This window comes from Passer domesticus, chromosome 4, assembly GCF_036417665.1.
Source record: "Passer domesticus isolate bPasDom1 chromosome 4, bPasDom1.hap1, whole genome shotgun sequence".
NCBI lineage: Eukaryota > Metazoa > Chordata > Aves > Passeriformes > Passeridae > Passer > Passer domesticus.
The window spans coordinates 45,256,732-45,270,672 of NC_087477.1; the positions used below are offsets into that span (position 1 = coordinate 45,256,732).

A 13,941-nucleotide genomic window follows, 5' to 3' on the forward strand; every position below is an offset into this window, starting at 1 on the left:
TGGTAGAATTCCCTGCCTCTAGATAATCCACCTAAAATATACCTTGTCACCCCTAAAGCAGCAGTGAATCTTCATCTTCAGAGGACTGGGAGAGCTGCTACATATCTGAAGAAATTAAAGAGGTGTTTTTGAGGGAAAGGACTATGATTTCCCAACTGGCAAAAGCGCATTTCAGTTTTCTATTAAAGCAAATGGATTACAGAATAATGTGAAACCCAGGTATTACATCAGTATTTTCTAGCAGTATATATGAATAAATTCAGGAACTTGCAGTTGGGAGGGTAAATGGGCACCTTCCATTGACATGGACATCAGCCTTCAATTTCTCCTGTAATCCCAAAGACCTAACTTCCTTCAAAGCCCTACCCTTTTCCCACATCAGGTGGAAACATTCTGGTAAATACCAGGGTATACTTATTTCATTTTGCTTTGCATGACTTTATGCCTCACATTGGACATGTTTTGCGTGTGTTTTTCACAACATTAGGCAAAGTGCAACATCAAGATTTTGATAAACTGTGCCTTGATACAGTTACCTGGGAGGCAGAGGCAAAGAAAATAAAATAATACAACTCAGACAACTGTGTTATGAGTTTTACAGACCGGAAATCCAAACTATTCCAAAACCAAGGTTGCTGCAAATTAACAATACTGCAGAATTGGATATACAGTGTTAGATGCATACAGAAAAGAAGTCTGTCTGAATGCCAAGACACAACAGAAATGTTGCAAGCAAAGATTAGTCATGTGTTTGACAACTCTCTATATTCAAATAGTGCTCTTCACAGAAAATTACAGCAGGCCTTGGCACAAGTGTTCGGAAAGCTAGGAAGTGTGAAGGGAGTCATTGAAATGTTTCCCAACAGACAAAGAACAAACAAGAAAGAATTTTCTTTGCAGAAGATCCTACAATATATTAAGCTTGAAGAAAAAAGTAATAAATAATTTCCACACTGGAAAAACATTTGGTACATTTACTGAACAAAAGATGTATGTTTCATAACTAAAGGCACCAAATAACTTCTAATAAACAAAAGCAAATAACTCAATTCTGAGGAACAAACGGAAGAAAGTGGAATATAGCCTAATACCCTCAGTGAAAAGCCAATAAAATGTTACAGAAAGGAAATTACACAGTGAGGAAACAAGCTTGGACTCTATCACTTTACAGACTGCAAGGAAGAGATTCAAAACAGAAGGGAAGAAAAATATAAAGTGCAATAGTTTTTACTTCTGAAAGCATGGAAGAAAAGAAATAGGTAGAGAACAAAGACAAGGAAAAAAACTAACTAGATCTGGCAAGCTTCTTTGCAAGTTTTCTTTGCCATGAGGCTGTGGGGGTTTTTCCCCTCCCCTCCCAATTTAGGGGTCTAAAGAAAAGATAGTAGCAATACAGGGAAACAACTAAAGATTGTGACAAGCTTCCAGAAAACAAAGTTTACATCCAATCTACAAGATTTTGGAAAAGCTGCTGGTTTTTTTGAGTCAACAATTAAGTATAATTTTGTACATACATAAACAAAAATACACAGTATCATTATCTGTTACATGTATTTCTGCTGAATTCTCAGATTCAGCATTTCGCAAACAGATGGACCAGAAAGAGATTTACTCAATAATTTAGGAAGCATGTGCAAGGGAGGCATGAAAGTTTCTGATCACTTACCAAGCATTTGAAGAGTGATTACAGCAGTCACTAACTGACCATTCAAAAGTCCAATTATATCTAAAATGAATTGCATATATATACAGCAGCTTAAGGCTATTGCTACAACATGATAATTTATAGTTTTAGAAAGACACTTCTAGTTTAAAAATAAGGTGGAGGCAAAAAAGTTCTCAGTCTTTCAATGAAGTGTCACAGCAATCTACAGCTTTAACAGCAGGTGTTCCTCAAGCTTGGCTCAAGCGGGGTGATGTCAAAAGCCAACACATGCCCTTCCCACCCATTTGCTCCCTGACAGCAATGAAAGAACGCATCAGGCCAATCATGGCTTAGTGTTGAGATTCTAAACTATTTGTGAGGAAAACAAAATATCCCCAGGGACAGTAAACCTTAAATATCACAGCTATGTAACTCAAAACTAAAATGAGTGTTTTATCTCAGAGTGCAAGATACCCTCAAGTTAACTAAGAATAGCAACACTGTATTCAACAGATTCCCAGGAAGGTGCATAACAGCAAGTAATGAAATACTGAGACATTTACAGATAACATTTCAGCTGAAAATCTTTCCACCACTTCCCACTTAGTTAAGCTTCTCCTACAAAAAAACTTGTAGAGTGTATTAAATATCTATCAGTATTAATTCTACTCCTGAATTCCACCCATTACATAGCACTTACACTAACCAAGTCTTTGTAGAATTTTCAGCTATTAGCAACAAAAGTCAAGTGAGCATCAAAACTATCTCGATTTAGGAAAACACCCATCAATTTTAAACTGCCTCTGTGTCACAGTTAAGACAGCCACAATACACAGAGCAGCACCATACAAGCTCAGAAGGCTTTAAGCACTCACCCATACAGAGTAAAACCATACCTCATCTGAAGGCTTCGGGAATCTGCCCATACAGAGTAACATCAGTCCACTTCAGAGGGCTGCAAGCACCTGCCCTTGTTCTTTAGCCCAACCTTTTATACCACTCGTGTTCATGCACTGCACCTGAGTGCCCTCTGTTCCCTTTGGTGGTTGGCCAGAGCCCCTGGGCACTCCATGGCTCATTGCTGTCAGTGCTGCTCACCTGCTGCTCACAGCTGCACCCACTGGGGATGAGGCTGGGCCACAGCCCCACTCCCAATTACCACAAACTGTGTGCCTGCACCTCTGTGCTTTTACTCAGCTTTGGTACTTCTGAAAAAAATGTCTCTCTTGTAAGGAATGCCTTCAGTAAGAATTTTCAAGAGGCTGAGAGAAGAGAAAATCCACTGAAAAACTCTTTGACCAACTAAGAGAAAGAACCAGGCTCTGCTTTAGGAACCATAATTACAAAAAGGGAATGAGGTGAAAAAAACACAAACTATAAATGACAAAGTGTTGAAATATACAATAACCAATTCAATAAAGGGCCAATAAAGAAATACCACCTCTCTACTGATTGATTTTTTTTGTTATACTCGTTATTTCAAAGACCAGCTAAGTCATTAAATACATCCAATACTACAGCTTAAGTGACACAAAACTTGCAGAAGGAAAAATACTTATATACAGCCTAATAAAAACTGAAGAAATTTCAAACAATATTTTCTGTGTACTGGTATCTAAAGGCAAGCAAAAAGAAAAAAAAAGCATGAAAAACAAAAAGTAGCACTTAAAAAAGGATGCCCAAACCTTAGTTGATTTTGCCATTGATTAGCTCAAAATTAATGTAACATTTAGGAAATGAAATCTTGCAAGTATTTTACTGTAACTCTCTTATCTTATTATATTGTTTTATTCTACTTGGAATCAGCAAAATAAGTGCTATCTCTGGTTATCTTATCCAGGTACACTTTGAATCTATTCAGGTAAAGCCTAGGTATTTTGCAGAAATGCTTTTATCTCTGGATAAAACAAATGCAACAAAATTATTCTAAACACTGAGATTTGCCAATGCTCGGGTAACAAATGAGAAATATATCCAAATATATTAAATATTTCCTTGTCCCAGGGAAATGTTACATTGTTGTCAGGGTTTCACAGTCCCCTTTTTCCTCCTACTAGTATCCACATTGCTATCACTCAGCCCTTTCCCTTTCATTCAATATCTACCAAAAGCGTAAGTACTGACAACTTAGAAATTCTAACCATAGCATTGAAACAAATTAACAAATCAACAAATCAACAAACGAAACCCAAGTGACATTTGAAACTTTAAGTCACCATTTGCTTTGTAACAGACTGCATTCTAGCAGCAGCATAAATTACAGTCTGCAGGCCTCAACCATCAACTCACTCCCCCACAGTCTCTTCAATTTGTGGACCCTATGAGCACAAGATGAGCAGTATCCTTAAAACCATCTCCTCTCTGGGGAGCAGTGACAGGACACAAAGAAATGGAATGAAGCAGCATCAGAGTAACTTTAGACTGGACATTAGGAAAAGGTTCTTCACTGAGAGGGTGATCAGTCACTGGAACAAGCTCTCCAAGCCAGCAAGCCTGGCAGAGCTCAAGAAGCATATAAAAATGTCACAGTCATATGGTTTAGTTTCAGACAGTCCTGTGAGGAGCTGGGAGTTGAACATGATGGTCCTTATGAAGTCCCTTTAAATTGAAATATTCTATGATTACATAATTCTCTATTTGACGCCTTCATAATGGGTGATGATGGGCTGGATGGATGGATGGATGGATGGATGGATGGATGGATGGATGGATGGATGGATGACGGGATGAATGCATCTCATCAAGTTCAGTGGTGATTGAGGGGAGAGGCTCACACACCAGGGTAAATGGCTGTGCTTCAGGGAGATCTCAACTGACCTGAGAAATGGGCTTCCAAACCTCGAGAAAAAAACAGCAAAAAACAATGCACAGTACTGTAACTGTGATAGAAAAGCCCCACACAACAGTCCAGCATGAGACCTAAGAGCAGAAATCAGCTCTGCACAAGAGGATGTGGGGTCTGATGGACAATTTGAATGTAAGTCAAAAATGCACCCTTGCAGAAACTGAATCCTAAGGGCACACTAGGCTGCATTCACTACAGCAAAACCAGCCAGTAAAGGGAAATTTTTCTTATTATTCTAATCCACACCTGCCAGCCTACACCTTGAGTACTGTATTTCATTTTATGCTCCCTGGTATATGACATACTGGTACACATGGAAAGCCAACAAGATGGTTTGGGGCTGCAGTATGATCTATACAAGGAGCAGCTGAAAGAACTGTGCCTGTTCAACCTCTACAGGAAAATCTAAGGGGAGATCACAGCACTATACTCAACTATTTAAAAACAGAGCCATACTTGCTGGAAAAAGCACAGCAAAAAGATAAGAGGAATGAATGTAAACTGAAGCAAAGGAAATTCAGATTAGATAAAAGGAAAAAAAAAAACATTCATAGTAAAGATGATCAAAAACCAAAAGTGGTTGCCCAAAAAGACTGAGGAATATTCTCCTGAAAAAATCCAGAACAAGCAGACAAGGCACAGAGGAGCCCACATACCTTCAGAGCCATCCCTATTCCAAGCAGGCAGTAAGACAGAAGAATTCCAGATGACACAGAAATGGTATGGAATAAGGCATGGCATTGGGTCTGGCTGAGATAGAATTCGTTTTTTTCAGGGAAGCCCTTAGGGTGTTCTGGTTTTTATTTGTGGCTCAAATGGTGCTGGTGACACACAGTGCTCTCCCTACTGCTGAACTGTCAGTCAGCCAAGGGTAAGCTAGAGGCTGAGAGAGGACACGAGCAGGACAGCTGTCACACGCAGACCATACCATATGAAGCCATGCTCAGATATAAAAGCTCAGGGGAAGCAGGAAAGAGGGGGAATGATCGTGGTTATGGCACTCACAAAGTGAGTGCAAAGCATGCAGAGACCCTGCTTCCCAGGAAGCAGTTGGAGACCTGCCTGACTACACAAATTAGTCTTTTTTTTTTTAATTTTTATTTTGCTTTGCTTAAGTGTCGTGCTTCTGCTTTTCCTGTTAAACTGTCATTATCTCAACCCATTTTTCTATTTCCTCCCACAGAAGAGGGGAGTGAGCAAGATGCTGGGGTGGAGTTTGGCTGTTGGATGCCCTTCAACTTGAACAATTCTATGATATTTCTTCATATGTGTTTCTCATATATACAAAAGGTGTCAAAAAACACTTCATAACGCTCTGAGAAAGAAGTTGTTAAAATTTTGGACTGTCCCAAATTTTGTCAAGATTTGTTTGGGTTTTGTGTTTTTTATGTGAAAACTATGACAAATTCAGTATTGACTAATAGGCCAGGAAAGCCACAGATCAACTGCTACAAGTCAAGAATCTATACATTTATCTTCCTATCTCTCCCATCAATAGTCACTCAAAAGTAAAAGAAGAGAGAAACAGTCCTAAGGAAGATGGAGCAAAACTGAGAAGAATGATTAGATGATACACCATACTCCAAGTTCTACGTGGGTATGTGTGAATTCTGACATATTTAAAAAATTTAAAGCATTTTTACTGGTGTGGGAGTTTATGGAAGACAGATGAGCAACAGTTGTAAAATAAAAACTGAAATAAATAAAAAAAGTTGTCAGATGCACTGGATTTGCTGTCCTCCTAAGGAAGAAAAACAAACCTCTAGGCAAGTAATTGAAGAATAAACCATTAAGATAAATCACAAGGTTTGATGGATAAGATTAAGGGATTTTTTTTTGTTTGTTTGTTTAGATTGGGAGAATTGTGGTGACTCTTTTCCCCTATTAGTTATTTTTAGCCAACAACCTATTTTATCTCATGCAGGGGTGAAAACAAGGGTGTACAGTGTCTCATTGGTTCTGAAAAGCCTAATGAGCTGCTACAAATGCCTCAGACTGTTTTCTCAGACCTAGAATAGGATGTGTGAAAACTAAAAAAAACTTTAACAAGCATGTTTATTTTACAGAGTTTGACAGACATGCTGCGTTCACATTTGTGAGCTGCAGAAGGTTTGCAAGTATAGGCAGCAATGGACAACACAAGTACATTAATTTAATTTAAAACATTATCCAGACAGGCTTTTGGGAGCTCTTGGATTATAAAACTTCTTTCCAACAGCCCACCATATGCTATCAACATTATGATCTAATTTTATAGCTGGAAAATGCTGCTTATCAATACCTGACTGCCTTGCTCACAGACATCTGCAGAAAATCAAATGCTTGCAGATTTACATTGCCACATGTGGCTTTTAAGAGAAATCATAAATACAAATTCAGAAAAAGAAATTTACCCGTATCAATAAAGTGGGTCCTTTTTTCATTATTGTTGATATTAGTATTATTAGATTTGCTCTTCTGGACAAAACACTTGACAAAACCAAGCTAAGCTTTGTCTGCTTGATACAGAAAAATGAAACATGAATTAAGAATCCTAAATTCCATTAATGATGATATCTACCAGGACCCTGTTAACAGATGCCAAGGTATGTTAGTCAGAGTGAATGTGACAAATGAGTTATATTACAATGCATTACATATGGTATCCAGCTTTTCAAATTAAAAAGTCAACTGTGACACCATCAGGCTATTTTTATAGAGGGCAGTGGGAGTAGGTTATATTCCTAACTATGAAATCTAAAATAAGCAAATAATGGGTCACCTTAGGAATTAACATGTTTAAAGAGAAATATAATGCATGAAAAGAAAATTACTGTGCTCCAGATACTAGTGTGCTCTAGACTGTGATATCAATCCATGTTCTCCCTTACTTTAGCATTTTTATCTGGTTTTTTTTGAGTTTATGTATTTATATAAACTGTAAATGTAATGCAACAGCTCTCTCTTAATTTCAAATTTGTCATAATACCAAAAGGGCAAAACTTTTAATGAGCTCTTAAGGTTTTACTTCTTTTGTTACAGGGATTTGTACTTGGTTGGTTGTGTTCTGTTTGAGGGGTGGGGCTTGTGGGAATTGTTAGGTTGTTTTTTTTGTTTGCTTATTGTTTAGGCTTTTCTGGTTGTTTTTTTTATTGACTCAGCAAGTCCAGGAAAAGGAGGATCAGGAAAGGAAAAGGAGGAACTAAAATTCAATGAACCAACAGGTGAGAGCCTGTACATCACTTGTCTTGTACATCATTGTGAAATGACGACCCCGTGCCAATAAAAGACTTGTGCCTCAGAAAAAGACACACAAGTAGAGATGGATGCAAGAGTAAGTAATAATTAATTAATTTTTACTTTTTCAGCCCTTTCAATTTCGCATTTGTGCTTGGTGACAATACTCCATTAAGACTGAAGAGTTCTTCCTTCCTAGACTGATCTTCCTAGTTATACAAAGACCAGAATATACCAGCTATGTGTTAATGAAGGGCTGTAATTTCTGCACAAATCAGATATAATAACAGAGTGTAGAGAGTCACTACCTTTTCTCTCATTAATGAGCAAACTCTCAGAAAGCCAAAACCACAGAAAAGCAAGATAATGTAAATAGGCATTTCACTTATTCAGGCAGCTACACAGGGTCATTTTCTGTGAAAGATTTCAGAAACCAAAACTTATTTTTAACATTAAATTAGGTACATATTAAAAGTCATGCTCTCTTCTCTTTTTCTATCATTCCTTTTAAAAGATAATGGGAAATATGACAGAAAGAAGAAAAAGAAAAAAATGAAAACAAAGTATTTCCAACTTTCACCCTGTCTTGCCTTCTTTCGTGCTTCTCTTAGGAGACTCACTGCAGCCATCAAATGTTTTCAAAACATAACTCTTTCTTCTCTGGACTGAGCATGCCATCCAGGTGTATGACTTACAAGAGACTCACTGCTTGGAAGGATTCACTGGGATGCACAAAACGTTCCTAAGCAAAGAGTTTTGATGTTTTTAGAGAGCAAGCCTGTTTTAGCCTTCAAATTAGTTTTTCTGTCAAATCTGGGAGTAAGGGAGTAGATGAGGGTGAATGTCAAAACATAAGCCTCCTGATTTGATTCAGCCTAACCAATTAATTAAAATACCAGTAAAAGAGGCACAACAAAATGGAAGAACTACTCTCTGAAGGTGAAAAAGAGACAGTGAAGGTCCACACTTCAGTTTCATTTCTAAATACTTCATGTGAAAATGTGTGAAGTCAGAAAAACTTTACTTAAGTGGAACTAAACAAAGATGACATTGTCTTCTCTTGCAACAAGAAAAAAGTGTAAGCAGAAATATTTCTAGGCTAACTCTTAAAATAACGAAGCACACCAGTGTCCACTGGCAGCCCCAGTCAGTGGGAGGGGGCATGGCCAAGCCACTGTGTTATTCAATACCATCTTATGTTATGGCCAAGGGAAAGGGAAAGGGAAGAAAGAAGGGTTTCCAGCCAGGAGCACGTCACATCAGGCTTTAGTGAGCATTTTTGCATATAAATCTCACTCTCTTTGTACACTTTTGCTAATTGTGTTGTTGCTGCTGCTGTTTATTTTCTTATCTCGTTGTTTTCAGTAAATTGTTCTTATTTCGACCCGTAATCTTTACCATTTTGTGTCTTCAATTCTCAACTCCAACCCCAGAGCTGCAAGATGGCCAAAAAGGTTTCAGCTGCCAGTCAGGTGAGCCTCTGGTCACAAGCAAACCAAAATTTGACCTGACACGACCACAGCTAGCAGCACCCCACCTCAACCACTCCACCTACCACACCTGCTCCCAATCAGAATCCATGCTTTTCCTTCCCTTTCCCTGCCCCTCACCACAATGTAGGATGGTATCAAATAACACAATGTCTCGGCCATGCCCCCTCCCAGCGATCTGGATGACAGCTAGGACAAAAACATACAAATATGACAACAGGGGCACAAGATGGCAAGAGTTGCCATGATGGGAGAACCTCACATCCCACTTTGCAGCTAAAAGCTTTCTCCCTTCTAACTGGAATTTGCATGTCAAAAATGTCCCCATGAAAAAACAAACAGAAATCAGAAAATCAGACATCTTAATTCTCAGGCATTTATGAGCATCATCACAGGATAATTCTTAAGACAGCAACAAAGTGATGCAGGGAAGGTACTTTTATTTGCATGAGATCCTTCAGGAACATGGAAGGAAAGGTACTACACAGCACTTTGGGAAAGGATTAGAAGAGGACAGGTCTTGTTATCCTATCCTTTACAGGGGACTGTAATAAAGGCTTCAGAATCAAGGCTTCTACACTAATTTTAAATTAATGTAGAAAGTATCTAGATTGTCCAATCTCCTACAAGCATTCAACCTGCTTCTTTGGAAGTAAGGGATTTGACACCACAGGAAAACCAACAAGATTATTTCTTCATTGGGCCCTTAATAATCCCAACACAGTGTTTGAAAGCTACATTTTCATTATACTGATGTGAACACTAAGTCACACAGAAGTAGCCTTTCAAAAAAGACTTTTTACACTGAAATATAAAGAACCTTTGCAATCTATCAAAAAGGAGAAAGGAAGCCAATTCACATGACAGATTTTAAGAGTAGGAGAGTAAGCAAATGCCAGTGAACAAAATCTCATTGTAGACAGCTCATTCAAGTACAATTCAACACTTACAGAACATAATTATAGGAATTCTCTCACTTTGTATTAGAAATGCACAGATGTAAGAGCAAACATATTTTTATGCATGATGCTTTCCTGCATCACGCACCAAGAAAAAAAAAAACAACAAAAAATACCAAAACCCTGTAGGATCTGAAGACTTTCCTTTATTCTTTGATCCTAGAAGAAGGTTTTTTTGCAACCATCAAAGAAATACTATATAATTATAAGTGCAGGACAACACAATGAGGAAAAAAAAAAGAATCCATAGATATTCCCTATCTCGATTGATACAAATAACATTTCCTTAGACCATCTGTTCCTCTTTAGGTATAAAAGCTTCTAAAACAGATTAGGATATTAAACAACCATCCTGCAGAAAAGTTTCCAGTTGCTAAGAAACAGGAAGTAAAATCATACAGCCAAGGTCAACTATTACTGAATTGATTCAGGCTGATAACATTTTTGACCCAATTTGACATATTTCCTAAGGAATCAAATATACTGTTTGTTTAGGCTGGACTGTTTCCATATTCTGCTTAGAGTTTTAATATTTGCATGGAAATGATGAATAAAAGTGTAATGGTGTTCAGTGAACAGTGACAGCAATGCTGCTTTGGCTAGGTAAATCAGCAGGGAATTAGAGTACATGTTCTTGAGGAGTTCAAAATTCATCACTTTTTGTATAACCTTTCATTTCTGACAGCTTTGTCATTACACAGACTTTAGTTCTAAGTTTAAGCCAAAGATCAAGGCTTCTAACACCACCACTTCTTTCAACAGGTAAATTAAAGACATGAGTTTCACTTCTACGAGTATGAAATAAGGCATTATTCTCTTGCTACTCCCAGCTCATTGATTCAGCTGCACTCCTCCTTAGAAACTGAGAAATCCAAACCATCTCTATACCAAATGAAATTCAAAAATGTATTATAGTGAAATGACTGCACAGCCTCCAGTTGTGCAACTTCAAAAAGAGCACACAGAACAAGCCACAGGTTTACTACATAACCATGTAGCAAAAGACATCTTAAAAACCACTGAATAACCCAGTATCATTATCCATGAAGTTTAATGAAGTATGATTTTTTTTTCCAGAAAAGCCAAAACAAAATGCCATCATTACTTTAAAGGTTTCCAAGAGAACAAGGGAAGTTTGGAGGTTTGTTTTAAAAGTATTGTTCTTCCCTAGCAAAGCAGTAGGGACACTTGGAAGCAATCAGGTGCTTTGCTGTTTCTCCTTCTACTCGCCCTGCAGGTGTGCACAGCTCTTACCAAGTGGCACATCCAAGAATTTCCCCCTCCCACTCCCTTCACTCTCGGGAGTTAATTAAACTACATACAAGGCCCTGGAAAACAACATGATTCCAGGCACAAAAGTACTATGTTACAGTCTACTGAACATTAAAAAAAGATCCAAACCAAACATGTAAACTGCAATACATCCTACAAATAACCCAAACAAAGCTGCTAGGCAGTCAAGCCTGTCTGTCCCCTACGCAGTGTTTCCCACTGGTTTGCTGCGTACGCTCCGTCATACACTCAATATAACGCGTGCTCCAGCACACAACTACAATGTTTACCTTGATGCCTACACTTCTCAGTCTGAAAAGGCAGTTCCCAAAATTACGGCACATACCACACAGCTATTCTTCTGGCTCTTGCAAAATACCTCTTGCCTACCAAGCTTGTACCTGACGTAACTGCCTGAACTCTATAAAAATAGCTTCCTCTTGCTGCCTCCTATTTGTTCTCTGTGTTTTCTACTTATTATCTCCCCTGAAGGTAACAGCAGTGATAACACACCTTTTAGGAAAAAAGGAAACCTGACAGTGATAATGCCACACATCAGTGCTGAAATAGCCAAGGATAAAAAAAGGTCAAACTGCCTCCTGCACTCCCAAGGTTTTTTAATGACATCAAAAGATGCTCATACCTTCAGAGATCCTGTATATCCATTAAAAATGCTTGTATTAAAATTAATTTTATTAATTTACTATTATTGATAATGTTGAGATATATGTATGTGAAAAAAATAAAACAATTTATATTAAATTATCTAACTAATACATGATGTTTAGTAATAAATACTGCCCAGTCTTTTTCCTTCCCCTCTGAACCATTCTTCATTTATGGTTTAAATTTTAGCACTCTGGTGCTACAGAAGATTTTTCTAAATTGTAAATTAGTTCAAGATGTTTCTTCCTTTGACACCTTCTAATGCCACCAATAGTTCTCACATTGACAATTAAATTGAAGGCTGTTAAAGTCTCTAACTGGACAGTGGTTTCATGTCAGCATGAAACTGGTAATAGGGAAAATTACTGCAGCAAAAATCTACATCAGATCTTATAAAAGGTGAAAGTATTAATTGGAAAATATCCCACTCATGCTCACCCTTGCAGAGATTTCATTCACTCCCAATCTCAAACTGACCTACACACAAGTGACACATCTGTCCAAGTGGTCTTGCCAGGATCACCTGTACATGACAAAAAGGACAAGTCCTCACTACTGGAGGACTGCCTTTCTTCTATTGGAGTTCGCAGGTTTCTTCTCAGCCAGTAACAATAAACTACAGACCTATATAGCTTCTAGGAGCCACTTTGGGGTGATCCTCCACACCACAACCTTACTTATCTCAGTCTCCATAAATCTTAAACCAGGCTGTTTTCCTTAATTTGTTGGGCAGGTAGGAGAAGTATTAGCACACATAATAAGTTTTCACTGACAAATTATCAGCTCTTTCAGACAGCAGGCATCCTGGTCTTGATGTAAGCACTCCTCAGTCTTTCCCCTGACAATGGTGTTCTCTGAGCTGTATTCTTGAAGAGCTGATCTTCGTTATCACACGCCTTTCTTTTACCCCTTTTGCTGCTTCTGGTGGTTAAAGACACAAGTTCTACTTCATTCATACCAACCCTAATATTTCTATTACAGTTCTCCAGAAAAGATTAACAAAGATTTAAAAAAGCCACAACTGTTGTTCCTGGAAATCACAGCAAAGAAGCCAAAAGCTAAGGAGTATCAAAAGTATCTGGACAATGCTCTGAGGTACATGGTGTGATTCTTGAGGGTGTCCTGTGCAGGTTTGTTTAAATTCTATTTTCTAAATGTCCATCTGCAAAGACCATTCCCCACTATCCAGTAAATCATAGGTTTTAGTCTTTCATAATGACAAGGTACCATATGGGAAGACTTCCAAGGCATAATTAAATACCAACATGCAATATCTTTATGGATAACAGCTTACATTTTTCTTCATAAAGGAAAATTTTTCCTCATAATACTTTTACTTCCCGCCTTTACAGCATTTGTCTCCTCTGTCTTGATTTTGGCCATGGACCAGAGAGCGCACCATGTGCTCAGAACTTTCCACAGTACCAAGACAGATATGCTGGCAGGGAATCCTCTTCCGTAAAGAAAATGGTTTTGGCATTTGTGCAACAACTGTTTATCAACTGCACATACTTCCAACAGCTAAGAGGCTTCACACTTAATGCTTTCCACTGAGAACTCAAGTTCTCAACAAATACAATTCTCTGCTACACAGTACATAAACTAACAAAATTAGGAAAGAGAACTTTACTATGAAGGAAGACGTTTTCCAAGCCAAAGTAACTGGAGAAAGATGAAATAGAAAATTAAGGCAGAAGTAGGCAAGTCTCAATGAACATCAAATTGATTCCAAAATCCCCTCATAAGCAAATAAATGCTCATGTGCAGAAAGTGGATTAGACAATTTCTAGTTAGGCCTTTCACAAAAGTTTTAAGTTAACCATTTGTCAGTACCTTCTTTACAAGGGA

General features: G+C 38.0%; 1 protein-coding gene across 30 annotated transcripts in view; it reads right to left on the minus strand.

Moving 5' to 3' along the window:
• MARCHF1 (membrane associated ring-CH-type finger 1) overlaps positions 1-13,941 on the minus strand; it is a 232,011-nt gene that overhangs the window by 202,259 nt on the left and 15,811 nt on the right. For 11 of the 30 annotated variants that reach the window (XM_064417570.1, XM_064417562.1, XM_064417569.1 and 8 more), the window contains exons 1-2: positions 2,542-2,622; positions 1,667-1,726 (exon numbers count right to left, since the gene is read on the minus strand). The exons of 10 other annotated variants lie outside the window; for them this stretch is intronic. The gene's annotated coding sequence lies outside the window, so the exon portion shown is untranslated. Of the gene's footprint in view, positions 1-1,666; positions 1,727-2,520; positions 2,623-13,941 lie in introns of those variants that run through there. 9 more of the 30 variants (XM_064417573.1, XM_064417564.1, XM_064417551.1 and 6 more) reach the window with 4 other exon arrangements.